At 38.5% G+C, this 16,510-nt stretch overlaps 1 non-coding gene across 1 annotated transcript; it reads right to left on the reverse strand.

The window, feature by feature from the left end:
- Nucleotides 1-7,054: 7,054 nt before the first annotated feature.
- LOC114167970 lies at nt 7,055-7,161 on the reverse strand. Its single transcript, XR_003600569.1, has one exon. It is a non-coding gene; the product is annotated as a small nucleolar RNA R71 (small nucleolar RNA).
- Nucleotides 7,162-16,510: the final 9,349 nt, after the last annotated feature.

Here is a 16,510-nt window from a genome sequence, read left to right on the forward strand (position 1 = left end):
ACCATTTGTGAGAGTTTCCTCCCTAGGGAGTGAATACTTTTAAGCCTTATCTTGCATAGCAAGTGGCGGCACACATCCACTCATCTTCAAGGTTGCCATGGCTTCTAGCCTAACCTTGTAGTGGCGTGCTTCTCACATTTTTACCATTTCTTCCCTTTCCATTTTATGTTTTCTTCTTCCTTTAATTGTTCTTGGTTTTCTATGATTTATGTGCTTTCCATTTCCTTTTCATTTTGAATCAATCCATCATCTTCTTCTTTTGAGCTTTGTGAAAGGAACCTTCACATCTAGATAGCTTGCTATCTTAATGTCCAGTGGGGATTTCACTTAGCTTTCTTAATCAACTCACACCATATTCAATAATCTTAAAAAGAAACAAGATAATCCTTCATCATTTGGTATCTAGAGCTTTGGTTGTCCTTGAATATGGTGTTTTCATGTTCTAACCTTGTCTTGTGTAGCTATCTTTGAATGGTCCACATAAAAACAGTGCTGGAAGCAACGTGTGCGTTTTTGAAAAAAATACTGCAGCTAGCTCAGTGGTCCAAAAGTAACTTTCTTTATATCAAAAGAAAGCTCTGTGAGTCTAGTTTCCAACAAAAAAAGAATTAACGCATTTGGAGTTCTGTGGAGAGAGTTATGATCAAATGAGTGAGCAAAGGTCAGAGCTGCCGAGAATACGAAAAACAACGTTTTCAGGTTATGTTGTGGCAATTTTGGCTTCGGTTTTGTGAGTCTTTTGCTCCTAAATGTGGTTGGATAACATGTCTTTTGATGCTTAGTCTTTGAGCCTCAAATCCATGAGTTTAAATGCATGATAGCTACATGTTTGTGTCTTTGTATATGTCATGTTGAGTCTTTAAATGTGTCTAACTTTTGCTTGAGTCTCTTGTCATATGCTTCTTTGAGTTTTCTTATTCTTGTTTCTAAGTTTTTGAACTATTGCATGAGATTTATGCCTTGTGTTGTTGTATGCTCCTTGAAATTGATTTTGACCTAATTTTAAGGAACTAAGTGTTCAAGACACCCTAAAAAATCCTTCTCATCATTTTAAGTACCTAGTTTGGAAAAGAAAAAGTGTTTTCAAGACCAAAAACAGTTTGGCCGAGAGCTTTTACAATGCTTGGTGAATCCATTTGGCCATTTTTACTAGGTGTTATGCTACCAAACTTTATACTTGGATTTTGGGTGATATTGGCAAATTAGTTCCATGCTTTAACTTGGTTATGATCTTTCTTGGTGTATGCATAATTTGAGGTATAATCTTGGCTTGTTCAAATGCTTTCCATAGAGTCTTTAAAAGTGTTTTTCATTGCTTTAGTCTTGTTCAAGTTTTGTCTTTAAAACAAAATTTCCTTAGAAGTTAAACTTTCTTGTTTTTGTGCTTTTCTTGCTTGTCACTAGGTGTTCTTTGTTGTGTCATAGTAGTTTTCTTTTCTTGAAACTCTTGGGATGTTGTGGCCGAATCACTTGTCTTGCATTTGAAAGGTTTTGAAAGTTTTTAAAAGTTTTTGCTTCACTCCTTTAGTGGATTTTGAGTGCTAGCCTTGCCTTGTTACTTTGGGAGTGTGATCTAAACACTTGGGTTGCATTTTGGGTTGGATTTGGTCTCGATTTTCATGTTGTCTAACCCCTAATCCATTTATTTTGTCTCGGATTTGAGTGTTTTTGTTGTAGGAATCATGGCAAGTTCATCAAATGCACCTACACCAAACAAAAACAATACATTGATGAGATTGCTTCGGGATTTGGAGTTGTCTAGGAAGGAGGCCTTTGAACAATTGAGAAAGGATAAGGAGCAAAGTGACCTAAGAATCCAAGAGCACATTCAAAGGCTTGAAGCTAAGGAGCAAGAAAGAGAGGCTAGGAAAAGAGGGCATTCTAGGCGCAAACCATCACAAGAGAAGCAAACTCCAAAGATTCCTAAGTTCAAAGGAGAAAATGACCCAAACATCTACATTGAGTGGGAACAAAAAGTGGACCAAATTTTTACCATTCATGTAGTTAGTCATCAAAAGCAAGTAGATTTGGTAGTCTTAGATTTTGAGGATTATGCCATGACTTGGTGGCATCAATTATGTATGGACAATATTAACCAAGAGTCACTCGCGACTTCTTGGAGGGACCTTAAAAATTTGATGCGCGCTAGATTTGTTCCTTCCTACTATAGGAGGGAGACTCTTTTGAAGCTCCAAAGGCTTCAACAAGGGTCCATGTGTGTGGATGAATATTACAAGTTAATGGAGTCCATGCTTCTAAAAGTAGGACTCCAATTTGAAAGTGAAGAGGAAAAGGTAGCTAGATTTGTGAGTGGGTTAAGGAGGGACATACAAGATTTAGTAGAGTTATATGAGTACTCCTCTCTTCACAAAGTTTTACATTTGGCCATCAAAGTTGAAACTCAATTGCAAAAGAAAAAAGAGGCCAAGAGGAGTGGTTCATACAATGACTACTATTCTAGTACTTGGAAAGATAAAGAAAGAAAACATGATAAATCACCACTCAAGAGTTCCAAAGACCCACTTCCTAGGACTAATTCGTCTAGGCCTTCTAATGAAACTCCTAATTCTTCTCAAGGTACAAGGAAAAGTTCTATAAAATGTTTTAAGTGTTTGGGATATGGGCACATAGCTTCAAATTGTCCCACCAAAAGAACCATGGCCTTAAACCTTAAAAAAGAAGTAGAGAGTGAACATTCTTTTCGCCCTTCCCCCAAAAGTACTTCTTCCCACACTTCTTCTTCAAGTGAAAGGATTAAACCCCTTGAAGGTAGATTGTTAATGATAAGGCACCAACTAAGACAAGTTTCCAAGGAACTTGACCCTTCTCAAAGACAAAACCTTTTTCATTCAAGGTGTCATATCAAAGACAAACTATGTCCCCTCCTCATAGATAATGGAAGTTGTGTAAATGTGGCTAGCACAAGGGTTGTGGACAAGCTTGGCTTGAAAACTATCCCTCATGCCAAGCCCTACAAGCTATCATGGCTTAAGAAAGAAGACATTAAAGTAACTCAACAAGTCCTCATTAACTTTTCAATTGGAAATTTTAAAGATGAGGTGTTATGTGATGTTGTGCCTATGGAAGAAACTCATATTTTGTTAGGTAGGCCATGGCAATTTGATAGAAAAGTCTTTTATGATGGCCATGCTAACACCTATGCTTTCTCCTTCCAAGGCAAGAAGTTCACACTCCTACCACTCTCACCCAATCAAGCAAATGAGGACCAAAATAAAGTGAAAGATAAGAGAAAAGATGAAAAAGAAAAAGAGCAAGTTACCTCCAAAGTGTTACTTGCCTCTAAAAAAATATTTTCAAAGCAAGATGGACATCACCATTATTTCTTCTCTTGCAAGGCTCAAAAGGAAGACCCAATGCGCAAGCATGAGAAGACTAATGGTATAGAAAAGAGGGATGGCCTAACCAAAGCTAGGGGTAGTACCCTTAGAAAAGATGGAACAAGAGCTCATAAAAGGGAGGCACAAAACCTCCCCCAAATCAAGTCAAGCTCCATCTACAAAGGCTTAAAGAATTTGTGGCCAAATTCTCTCCAAGAAGGGGAGGATGATGAAGGATTGACCCCAACCAAGGATGAAGGCACATGCTTAAGAAGACTAAGCATGTTTAGAAAGGAAGTTCACTAATCCTTCATCCCTTTCATTTATGTTTGTTATTTTTGATTCCCTAAGTTGACTTAGTTGAATCAACTTTAGTTGACTTGTTGACCTTTGACTAGGTTTGACTTGTTGACTATAGTTGACTTGACTTAAGCCAACATGCTAATCTATGTTTATTTGCTTTGTAGGTTAATTAGGAGTAAGAAAGCAATGCTAGGTGGCGCATGGTGATTGGGGAGCATAAATGATGTGGAGGAGAGAGTAAAGCAAAGGCATAAAGTATAAAGTAAAAGGCATGAAGCAAGTGTACCTATGTACCTTTGGTCTCCTTTGTTTTTAGCACACTTTAACCACTTTTTGGAGACATATGAGACACATTCTTTGTCTCCTTTTGTGCTAGAACGAAATTAGCCTTGCACACACCATACTTAGCTCTTTTGTCTCTCATTTTTGTAACCTTATTTGACCTAGTTTCTAGAAGCTAGGGTTAGGTTTTTGTAGAGACATCCTTAGGTATCTTTTATTTGCTTAGAGACCCCTAAACTCTTCTATATAAGGGGTGCTCCTAGACATGTAAAAGGGTTGAACATTTTGTAGTAAAAACACTCTTGGGTCTCAACCATTTGTGAGAGTTTCCTCCCTAGGGAGTGAATACTTTTAAGCCTTATCTTGCATAGCAAGTGGCGGCACACATCCACTCATCTTCAAGGTTGCCATGGCTTCTAGCCTAACCTTGTAGTGGCGTGCTTCTCACATTTTTACCATTTCTTCCCTTTCCATTTTATGTTTTCTTCTTCCTTTAATTGTTCTTGGTTTTCTATGATTTATGTGCTTTCCATTTCCTTTTCATTTTGAATCAATCCATCATCTTCTTCTTTTGAGCTTTGTGAAAGGAACCTTCACATCTAGATAGCTTGCTATCTTAATGTCCAGTGGGGATTTCACTTAGCTTTATTAATCAACTCACACCATATTCAATAATCTTAAAAAGAAACAAGATAATCCTTCATCAGTTAGCACGAATAAATCTCATACAGAGATGCACCTTACGAAGTGATGCTTAGACTAAGAGCCAATTTTCTTGGAATCGTGTACTCCTTGATGTCGCCAGTATGGTACAGGAATCATGGTCGCCTTTAGGAAAGGACTGAGGTTAAGATGGTGGTTTCGCTACAATTGTGACCAAGTGGAGACTCGCTCGGGTGTGTGGTGCATTCGCGGTGATCATAGTGTTTAAATTCGAAGCCAATTCGAACTTTTTCCTTTACAAGGTTGGGACATAATCTCAAGAGTGAATTGGTTGTTTTCTTACTCTTATTCTTAGGAGATATGATCTCCAACGAAGTAATATCCTTTGATTCGAAGAGATATGTGATAAGTGCCAAAATTCAATAAAGATTCATAACAAACTCTGGCACTTATGCTTTAAATTTGTGTTCATTTCATGTTGATTCTCCCTAAATCTAAGTTTCAATCACATGCTTCCAAGTTTTGAATTAAAGAAATCATTTGATCCTATTTTGTGTGTTTTTCAGGAAAGATTAAAGAGAACTCAAGAAGAGTGAAGGAGAAAGCAAGAAATAGAGAAGAAAAGGAGGAAAATCTGCTACAGGTCGCTCAGAATTAAGGTGTTTCGCTCAAGCTAGGACAGGCTCGCCCAAAAGTTAAAGTCTTCTCGCCTAAGCAAGACACTTGTCGCCTTTCTCGCTCAAGCGAGCTTGATCTCGCTTAAGCGAGATTTCGTGAAGAAGCCATGCCTAGTTTTTCAATTCTCGCCTAAGCAAGAACATGGTCGCCCAAGCGAGACCTTCCTTCAACCTGAAGAACTCTATCTCGCCTAAGCGAGAATGAGTGGCCCAAGCGAGACCCTTCCTTCATGCTGAAGTACTCTATCTCACCCAAGCGAGATTCAATAGCCCAAGCGAGAGTTCGGGCTGTATATATATTTTGGAGGTTTAGAACTGCAGATCAGCTGGAGATTTTGGAAGAGGAGTGCATCCGTGCTGCAGAGCTGCTACCAAGAGCATAACACAGATCATATTTCTTCTTCTTCTTCTTTAGTTCTTAGGATTTGATAGCTACCATGAGTGGCTAATCTTCTCCCTTGGGATTGAATGTAATCTACTCGAACTTGGATGTAATCTGGTGATATTTATATATAGCATTTCTGTTTTACTCAGTATTGGTATTATTGTTCTGCTCTTAATGTTTACTTTTATCTGATCAATAGATGTTTTGATTTTGATTTTTAGATCTGACCGGAAGGTATTTTTGAAAATCTAATTTGAACAATGATACTTGATATACTGTGATACTAGGAATAGATCTCAATATATCAATTGCTTTTAACACTTGACCGTAATGCTGGATAGTTTGTTGAATATGTGAGGAATCAATATTCAGGGAACTGATCTTATGAATTTTATACGCGTGGGATCGGTATAAATGATTTTTGAGTGTGCATCAATATTGGTATTTTCATATGTTATATATTATATTCATCCAGATTACAGACAAGGGAGATAGATGAAATTCAATCCCAGTTTCTTTTACTCTATTTTTCTAAACTTTTCCGCTTTTATTGTAATCATTTTATGCAATAGTTAATGTCAAGTCAAATTAAAATCTTTGTACATATGTTGATTGAGATAATTATTAATTTCCACTGACTCTGTTCCTCATGGGTTCGACACTCTTACAAAAAAAAATCATTATACTACAGTTGACTTTTGGTACGCTTGCCAAGAGACCAACAAGTATTTTTGGCGCCGTTGCCGGGGAACGGTGTTCTTTTGAAATTTCTAGTTATCTCATCCAGCTTTGTGTATATTTTTCTTTACTAGATAGCTGATTAAATTTTCCCTTTGTACTAATCCTTGCTTGAGCTGTTTGATTTATGTTCTTAAGAGGTCAGGTTCCTGAAGATCGATTAGCATTTGACCCAGAGATAGAAAAGACAGCTAGAAGGAACAGAGGAAAAAGCAAAAAGAAGCAAGGAAAGACAAGGGAAGAATCTTCCAGTACTTCCATCACACCTCAATCAGAAAACATGGAGAATTAAAGACTAACTCCAGCCAGAAAGACACTTGGAGACTATGCTATGCAACAAGGGCCAAGATATTTTTCTAGCATAGCAATACCACCCACCACCAAAACTTTGGAGATGAAGCCAGCCTTCCTCAGCTTAATCAGTTCTCATCAATTCACTGGAATGGATAGAAGATCCATATACTCATCTTTCTACATTCTATGAATTGATAGGAACCATGGGCTTTCAAGAAGGAGATCTTGAGCATGTATACATGCGTTTGTTTCCTTTTTCTTTGGCAGGTAAAGCAAAGGAATGGCTTAAGTCACATCCAAATCAAAGTTTGAACAGTTGGAAGGATGTTGAGGAGAAATTCTTGAACAGATTCTTTCCACCATCTCGCTACATCAAAGCCAAAGCTGATATTTCAACGTTTAGGCAAGGACCAGATGAGCCATTTTGTGAAGCTTGGGAGCGGTTCAATTCCTTATTGAGGAAATGCCCAAATCATGGATTTGAAGATATTGCTCAGCTGGACATATTCTGCAATGGTCTGAGGCTTGACACCAAAATGATATTAGATGCAGCAACAGGTGGAACAATGATGAGTGTAGATGCGGAGCAAGCAACAAGAATCATTGAGGCATTAGTATCCACAGATCATCAAGCTCAGCATAATAGGCAAACTGTTCAGAGGAAAGGAGTGCTTGATCTTAGTACTACAGATGTGATCTTAGCTCAGAATAAAATTCTGACTCAACATATTGAAGCACTGACGAAGCAGATGTCTAAATTACCAGAGCAGTTACAAGTTGTGCAATCCTCTCCCAGTCAACAACCCATGAGATGTGACTTTTGTGGAGACGATCATCCAAATGGTCATTGTTCTTATTAGAGTAGCTCACAAGGAGAAGTTCAATATGTGAGCAACCAAGGAAGACCAGGAAATTTCTCCAATAATAACAACATTTCACAGGGGTGGAGAAACAATCCAAATCAAAATTTTGGATGGAAGCAAGATGCTGGTCCTTCAAACAGACAACCTCCTTATCAACAACAGCAACAACATTATCCTTCTGTGCATGACAGAACAACTAAACTGGAGGATACTTTAGAAAAGTTTATTCAAGCTTCTTTGACTAATCAGAAAAATATAGAAGCTTCAATCAGGAATCTTGAAACACAGGTTGGTCAGTTGGCAAAATAATTATCAGATCAGTAAGCATGTCAATTTTCAGCCAACACACAAACTAATCCCAAGGAGCATTGTAAATCTATTACCACCCGAAGTGGTAAAGTTGTAGGAAGAGGGATTGGAGACAACCTGGGTGTAGAGGAGGAGGTGTTGGAGGAAAAAGAGAGAAAGAATGAAAAAAATGAGTGTGAGGGAGAGGAAGAACAAAATAAAAGATAGTTTGTAAATAAAAGAGAAGAAAAAGAAGAAAAAAATAAAGGTGAGGAGAAAAAGAGGGAGAAGGGTGAGAAACAGGTACCTCAGTTGAAGAGCCTACCATACCCTCAAAATCCCTCCAAAAAAGACAAGGAAAGGCAGTTTGCAAGATTCATGGACATTTTCAAGCGACTGCAGATTAACATCCCTTTTGTGGAAGCTATGGAGCAGATGCCGACATATGCAAAATTCATGAAAGAGCTCCTAACAAAAAAGAGAAGATTTTCTGAAGAGACGGTGGAGCTTGAAGCAGGGTGCAGTGCTATAATTCAGAAATCATTACCTCAGAAATCCAAAGACCCTGGGAGCTTCACTATTCCAATTACAATCGGAACATTACCAGTGGGAAAAGCATTGCTTGATCTGGGTGCTAGTATAAATTTGATGCCTTTGTCTATACTAAGGAGAATAGGAGATCTGGAAGTGAGGCCTACACGGATGACATTACAACTAGCTGACAGATCCATGAAGTATCCCTATAGTGTGGCAGAGGATGTCTTAGTTAAGGTTGACAAATTCATGTTCCTAGTTGATTTTGTAGTAATGCATATTGAGGAAGACACTGAAGTTCCTCTAATACTGGGACGACCTTTCATGAAGACGGCCAAGGTCATTATTGACGTTGATGATGGTAAATTGAAGGCCAGGGTGCAAGATGATGAAGTCAACTTTAATGTATTTGAAGCAATGCAGCACCCGAAGGACAAGCAAAAATGCTTCAGGATGGATGTGATAGATGAAATTTTTCTGTCATCCAAGAAGCAATTGACAAAGGTAAGCCCATTAGAAAAAGCTTTGATTGGTGCTTGTGACGATCTGGAGGAAGATGAAGAAAAGAAAGTTGATGAATACATGACACATCTAAATTCAGCAAAAGAAATTGCATCAAATGATATACAACTTGAGAAATTGCAGCAAGAAAATAGAACTGAAAGTCAGAAGCTGGAGCTAAAGGTATTACCTCCTCATTTAAAATATGTTTTTCTTGCAGATGGAGGTAACAAACCAGTGGTGATCAGTAGTGCTTTAACGGCTTCTGAAGAGGAAAAGCTTATTTCAGTTCTTAAGGCCAATAAGGGTGCAATAGGTTGGACTTTATCTGATCTTAAAGGAATTAGTCCATCCTACTGTATGCACAAAATTCACATGGAGCAAGATTACAAGCCTGTAGCACAGCCTCAACGGCGATTGAATCCAACCATGAAAGAGGTGGTCAAGAAAGAAGTAATGAAGTTACTTGATGCAGGTATGATCTATCCAATCTCCGACAGTGCCTGGGTCAGCCCGGTCCAGGTAGTTCCAAAAAAGGGAGGTATGACTGTTATTTGTAATGATAAAAATGAACTAATTCCTACTAGAACAGTCACAGGTTGGAGAATGTGTATAGATTATAGAAAATTAAATCAGGCTACTAGGAAAGATCATTTTCCTTTACCTTTCATGGATCAAATGCTAGAAAGGTTAGCAGGGAAAGCATTCTATTGTTTTCTGGATGGATATTCTGGTTATAATCAAATTGCAGTGGATCTAGAAGACCAAGAAAAAATTGCTTTTACTTGTCCCTTTGGTGTGTTTGCTTACAGGAAAATGCCGTTTGGATTGTGTAACGCACCAGCAACTTTTCAACGATGCATGCTTGCAATTTTCTCGAACTTGGTGGAAAAATGCATAGAAGTCTTTATTGATGACTTCTCTGTATTTGGGGCTTCATTTGATCAATGCCTAGAAAACTTAAACACCGTACTGAAGCGGTGTGTTGATATTAATCTGGTTTTGAACTGGGAAAAGTGCCATTTTATGGTAACTGAAGGTGTGGTGTTGGGCCATAAAATCTCTGCTAAAGGTATCAAAGTCGACAAAGCTAAAGTGGAGATCATTGAAAAGATGCCACCACCCAAAAATGTGAAGGGTATCAGGAGTTTTCTAGGCCATGTTGGGTTCTATAGACGATTCATCAAAGATTTCTCCAGAATTGCCAAACCATTCAGCAATCTGCTCAACAAGGATACACCCTTTAATTTTGATGTTGAATGTTTTCATGCATTTGAATTGTTAAAACAGAAATTGGTTTCAGCTCCTGTGATAATTGCTCCTAATTGGAATTTAGGTTTTGAGTTAATGTGTGATGCAAGTGATTATGCCATAGGAGCAGTTTTAGGACAGAGAAAATCCAAAGTTTTCCATGCTATACACTATGCTAGCAAAGTCCTTAATGAAGCTCAAATTAATTATGCAATAACTGAAAAGGAATTGCTAGCTATAATTTATGCATTGGAAAAATTTAGAGCATATTTGATTGGTTCATCTGTCACTGTATATACTGATCATGCTGCAATTAAATATTTGTTAACCAAATTTGATTCAAAACCAAGACTAATTAGATGGATCTTATTGTTGCAGGAATTTGATTTGGTAATCAAGGACAAAAAGGGAAGTGAAAACTTTGTAGCTGATCATTTGTCTAGATTGGTGAATACTGAGGTGACCAACACTCAATCGGAGGTGCAGGAGGAGTTTCCTGATGAAAAATTGATGATGGTGCAAGAAAGGCCATGGTTTGCTGACATGGCCAATTTCAAAGCTGCAGGGGTCATACCTGAAGATTTTAATTGGCACCAGAAGAGGAAATTCCTAAGAGATGCACACCAATATGTGTGGGATGATCCTCATTTGTTCAAAATCGGAGCTGATCAATTATTGAGAAGGTGTGTATCCAATGATGAGGCAAAGAGCATTTTGTGGCACTGTCATAGTTCCCCATATGGAGGGCATTTTAATGGAGAGAGGACAGCTACAAAAGTCATCCAATCTAGATTTTATTGGCCCACCTTATTCAAAGACTCACACAAATATGTGCAACACTACAATAGCTGTCAGAGAATAGGGGGAATCTCAAAAAGACATGAAATGCCACTGAATATCATTTTAGAGGTTGAGGTCTTTGATTGTTGGGGAATCGACTTTGTGGGACCACTGCCATCTTCTTTCTCAAATGAATACAGTTTGGTGGCAGTTGATTATGTGACAAAGTGGGTTGAAGCAGTAGCAGCTCCTAAGGCCGATGCCAAAACTGTAATAAAATTTCTCAAACGGAACATCTTTTGCAGGTTTGGTACTCCAAGAGTGTTGATTAGTGATGGTGGTTCACACTTTTGCAATGCTCAACTTCAGAAATGTTTGGAACATTATGGAGTGCGACATAAAATTGCATCACCTTATCATCCACAGACCAATGGACAAGCGGAGGTGTCAAACAGGGAAATCAAGCGTATTCTAGAGAAGACAATGGCATCTTCAAGAAAAGATTGGTCAATGAAGTTGGATGACGCACTTTGGGCCTACAGAACTGCTTATAAGTCTCCCACAGGTTTATCCCCATTCCAGCTGGTATATGGTAAGTCATGTCACTTACCGGTTGAATTGGAACACAAGGCATTTTGGGCCTTGAAATTTTTGGATTTTGATCCAAAGGCAGCAGCAGAAAAGAGAAAACTACAGCTGCAAGAATTGGAGGAAATGAGACTCAACGCCTATGAGTCCTCTAAGCTCTACAAGGAAAAGATGAAGGCTAATCATGACAAGAAAATTCTCAAAAGAGAATTTTATCCTGGCCAATCAGTACTATTGTTCAACTCCAGGTTGAGATTATTCCCTAGAAAGCTAAAATCAAAGTGGTCAGGACCATTCCTTGTCAAAGATGTGAAACCCTATGGAGCCATTGAGCTAGAGGATCCTGAATCCAAAAAGGAGTTAGGTTGTAAACGGGCAAAGGTTGAAGCCCTATCTGGGTGGTGAGATTGATAGGCTCGCCACAATTATTCAACTAGATGAACCTTAATGAAACAGGCGTCAGGCTCGTGACGTTAAACAAGCACTTCCTGGGAGGCAACCCAGTGTTTTAATTATGTTCTTGCACTTCAATTTTATCTTTTCTCTTCAATTTTATCTTTTCTGATGAAATGTGTTTGTGTATGTAATTATGTGTTTGTGTTTATAGTTATATGTTTGTGTGTAAAAAGGTGAATTTTAGCATCCAATCATCTCAATAAGACAAACCATGCAATTTTGGTTGTTTTCAAACAAAATTTATATTTTAAGCATGGCAATGAGTTTTGGTGCTAGAATTGAGATCATCAAATGCTAAAAATTGCCTTGTTTTGGCCAAATTGTGAAATTTGAGTTTGATAGCTTGATTTTTAGTTTGTTGATGTGAAACCTTTTGGAATGATAGAGAATTGATTGAAGTATTGTTTGATGTGTGTTTTTTAGTTATTTGGATTGAAAGGATCATGAATTGAGTGAGTGGAAGTTGAACAAAAAATTGTAAAATGGCAAAATCAGTGTGTGTCAAAACTACACGAAAATCTCGCCCAAGCTAAACATGTCTCGCCTGGGCGAGATATGCAGAACCTGAGCCAACCAATTTTGCTGATATACTCGCTTAAGCGAGTCATGGCTCGCCTAGGCGAGAATGCCCTGCACCAGGGGTGTTTTGGGTGACACAGTCTCGCCTGCGCGAGACTTTTTAATTTTCCTCTCACGCTCATCTCGCTTAAGCGAGAATCAGTCGCTTGAGCGAGAATTCGCGTTTAAGTGAGGGACAGTGGCAGAACTCACTACTCTGTTTCTTTCCTTCAAACCCTCGCTCACATTCTTCCCTCCTCAGTTTTGAGCGCGCCATCACTCACTCTTTTCTCTGCATTTTAACTCACAATTTTCTTCCTCCCTTTGCTAATTCCCCTTCAAGGTAAGTTCTAGTTCTCATTCTCTTCATTTTCACCAAGCATAGTTACGGTTTTGTATACTCCAAACCCTAGGAGAGTGCCCATATTTTGTTGCTGCATTTTGTGTTTATGTTGTGAGAATTAATATGAATTGATGCTGTAACAGAATAATGTAGGTTGTTTATGCACGAATTGGTTCAAAAATTTCATATTTTAAGAATGCATTCAAGTTGTTTGACAAAATGTTTGACTTAATTTTGTGTTGGTTTGTCATTTAAGTGTTGAAAGATGACTTGGCATGTCTTTAGTGGGTTAATTTTCATCCTTGCAGGTCCATGGCTAGAACAAAGACAACATCTAGACTTCCCACTACTGAACCCAGCAAAGGGGAAAGGAGAAGACGTGCAAGTAGCTCTTCTCCTGAAAGGCCAATAAGCAACCGTTTTAAGGACCCCGAAAGAGAAGAACGGTATGAGAAGATAAAGAATTGGGTCTTTATCAAAGAAAGAAAGGTGGTCCTACTTCCGGATGAATATGATCCATTCTTGAATGGCCTTATCAGGAGGAATTGGATGAAGTTGGTTGACCTGCTTCCCAAATTTGATCCAGAAATTGTCAGAGAGTTCTATGCAAATGCTTATTCTGAGGACAATCCTGGTGAAAAGAGATCTAAAGTTAGGGGGAGGTGGGTAAATTATGATCGAGCTGCCATCAGTGAATTCCTTGGTAATCCACTACCTCTAGAACCAGGGCAACGCAGTGACTTCACAAGAAGAAGGGGGAGTCATGAACCTTATGATGAAAATGAAGTGGCACTCCTTATATGCGCTGCCAACCGCTCTTATCAAGTCGGACCCACTGGAAATCCTCTCAGAATTCTAAGAGTGGATATGAAAACCTTAGCCCAAGTCTGGACCACATTCTTACTTGCAAACATAGTGCCCATTGGCCACGTGTCAAACTTGAATGTCCCCAGATGTCATCTCCTTTATTGCATAATGAGGGAGGATCTGACTGTTGACGTCGCCACAATTATCTCTGAAGAAATCCACAAATTTGTGAGATACGAAGTCAACACTAGGAATGACAAGGCAAAAGATGCTTTGGGTTTTCCGGTATTGATCACAGCTCTTTGCCAAGATCAAGGGGTGGAGGTAGAGTTAACTGAAAAGATACGACCTTCAATTACCAAGAGATTCATTAAACACTTTTGTACCCACCCAGAGGACTTGGAGCAGCTAGAAGAGCCCCAACTGGAGCAACATGCTGAAGATCAACCAGCTGAAGACCAACCAGCAATGGAAGAACAACAAACAGGGCCCACACAACAACCTCAGCTCAACATGAATAATGAATTGCTTGAGCAGATGAGATATCTGAGGTTACAGATGGAGCAGACTTACCAGCAAAATGCTTCCATTCATAGAGGACAACTCCACCTTCAGGAGTACCTCTATCGGAATGTCTGCGGACCATACCCAGGCAGGACTCCACTAGAATTCTTCACTTATCTATAGTGGCCTGGGGACAGTCCTATTTTCCTAGGGGGAAGTGGACCTGCTGCAGGTGAGGGACCATCAGGAGCTGCTGACACAGATGGAGCTGACATTGAGGATGAGATTGATTTTGGAGGAGATTGATTCACAACATCATTCCACCCTTCAAAACTCTATAAATACGGTTTCATTGTTCTTTTTCTTTTAGTATTTTGCAGTATTTATGTAATTACTACTATTTTGCTTTAGTTATTTTGGCTAGAATTATATATTATCTAGTTAATTAACTGTTTAACTTTACCTTTTGGCTTAATATTTTGTGCATAATACTTAGAGACAACTAAAATTTTTTGGGAATCATTTTGAAAATCTTTTTTGAGAGAATTGGTTAAAGAGAAATCTGATTTCAGTAAGTATCCTGAGTCCTAGAACAACTGAGTGAACTGAACACAGAGGTGAAAAAGGAAAATTTTGGTTGAATTCATAATTAAACAGGATTAGGATATTAGTGCTGCATAGTTAGTCAAGATAATCAGTTGTAACAACAAGTGAGATACCAAGGAAATAAACCAGAAAACCCAGTGAGTGTGTGAATCCTTAAACAGTTTGAGTGTTTCCACTGTTTGTTGACAAATTGATATTGCTTGAGTTTTCATTTGATAACATCACATTTGAAGCATGGAAATGATTAAGGCAATTTTGTTGAATTTATAACTTAGTGCCAAATAGCCAACCTGTAAATAATCATCTTTTGTTGATAGCCCATTTGAGAGCATAATTGATTGAATTATGCACCTTAACCTTAACTTGAATTATTATCCTTTCCCTTTGCACACTTAGGGATAGAGAGCATAGGTGCATTTTTCAACTGTAAGGGTAATTGGTTGGTAGAATTGCACTTAAGGAAGAAAAGGGTTGAGTATCATAATTCACTCTTTAGTATTGTGTAGGAATGTATATGTTTTACTCAAAAAAAAAGGAAAGAACAAAAAGAGATAAGAGTGAATTATGAATGAAAAAGAAACTTGGTGTATTGAGGTCTGAATTGTGAGGAATGGAGAGTAGAATTGGGTTTGAATTGTAACTATGCTCTCTTTTCTAAGTTGTGCTTTTGTGATCTTGAAAAACCATTATTCTTGAAAGCCTAGCCTCATTACAACCTTGAAAAGACCTTAAGATCCATGCTGAATGTGTGTTTGTGGTTGAATTGTAAATGACTAGCAATTTTGATTTGTTGAAATCCAGTGGAAAATGAGATAGACACATGCCTGTGACATTTAAGAGAGAATTTCCTTGGTTAGAATCACTTGTTCTTACAATTAGTTTTCCTGAAAAATTGGCTGCACTCTTATCCTACTGTTGTTTGATAATTGGATTCACCATTTGCTTCTGATTTTGAATCTGTGGTTTGGAATGTAAAAGTTGTCTGGTAAGGAACTGTGAAAAAGATTTCTCAATAACCAATTTCAGTTTTAGTTTTGAATGGCTGTTGATTTTGTTACTCTGCTTGAGGACAAGCAAGATGCTAGGTTGGGGGGAGTTGATAAGTGCCAAAATTCAGTAAAGATTCATAACAAACTCTGGCACTTATGCTTTAAATTTGTGTTCATTTCATGTTGATTCTCCCTAAATCTAAGTTTCAATCACATGCTTCCAAGTTTTGAATTAAAGAAATCATTTGATCCTATTTTGTGTGTTTTTCAGGAAAGATTAAAGAGAACTCAAGAAGAGTGAAGGAGAAAGCAAGAAATAGAGAAGAAAAGGAGGAAAATCAGCTACAGGTCGCTCAAAACTAAGGTGTTTCCCTCAAGCTAGGACAGGCTCGCCCAAAACTTAAAGTCTTCTCGCCTAAGCGAGACACTTGCCGCCTTTCTCGCTCAAGCGAGATTTCGTGAAGAAGCCATGCCCAGTTTTTCAATTCTCGCTTAAGCAAGAACATGGTCGTCCAAGCGAGACCTTCCTTCAACCTGAAGAACTCTATCTCGCCTAAGCGAGAATGAGTGGCCCAAGCGAGACCCTTCCTTCATGCTAAAGTACTCTATCTCGCCCAAGCGAGATTCAGTAGCCCAAGCGAGAGTTCGGGCTGTATATATATTTTGGAGGTTCATAACTGCAGATCAGCTAGAGATTTTGGAAGAGGGGTGCATCCGTGCTGCAGAGCTGCTACCAGGAGCATAACACAGATCATATTTCTT

The sequence above is a fragment of the Vigna unguiculata genome, chromosome 10, assembly GCF_004118075.2.
Source record: "Vigna unguiculata cultivar IT97K-499-35 chromosome 10, ASM411807v1, whole genome shotgun sequence".
NCBI lineage: Eukaryota > Viridiplantae > Streptophyta > Magnoliopsida > Fabales > Fabaceae > Vigna > Vigna unguiculata.